This window comes from Penaeus monodon, chromosome 15 (genome assembly GCF_015228065.2).
Source record: "Penaeus monodon isolate SGIC_2016 chromosome 15, NSTDA_Pmon_1, whole genome shotgun sequence".
Lineage (NCBI taxonomy): Eukaryota > Metazoa > Arthropoda > Malacostraca > Decapoda > Penaeidae > Penaeus > Penaeus monodon.
Genome location: NC_051400.1, coordinates 25,625,705 through 25,626,050, shown reverse-complemented (window position 1 = coordinate 25,626,050; position 346 = coordinate 25,625,705). Strand labels below are relative to the sequence as shown.

At 32.4% G+C, this 346-nt stretch overlaps 1 protein-coding gene across 1 annotated transcript in view; it reads right to left on the bottom strand.

Annotated features, from left to right (window-relative positions):
• Positions 1-6: 6 nt before the first annotated feature.
• Positions 7-346, bottom strand: part of LOC119581853 (F-box/LRR-repeat protein 15-like) — a gene marked incomplete in the record, with an annotated part of 6,470 nt that continues 6,130 nt past the window's right edge. Inside the window, 1 exon segment of the mRNA XM_037929995.1 lies at positions 7-346.

Genomic DNA, 346 nt, shown 5'->3' with positions numbered 1-346 from the left:
ACATTTTATTTTTCCCCAATATATATTAGTAATAAAAATGAAGAAAAAAAAAAGCCTGAGCACATTCCTGTGGAGAATGTAGTACACTGAGTGAATTTACTAAGTCAGTAACTGACTTAGTAAAAGAAGAAGAGGTCCTATAAGCTTTCACAGTTGGAAGGCCAACCTAAGGGAAAACAATATAATATACCTGCACTAATAAACTTCCTGTTACAAAAGCCAAAGCAGTCACACAGAACTACAGAAAATCTCTTTTTGAGTATAAACTGTGACTGTCGAGTTATATCTCCATCCTGCTCCATCTATTTGTCTCTCTTTATGTATTAATATAATTTGTATATAAAAC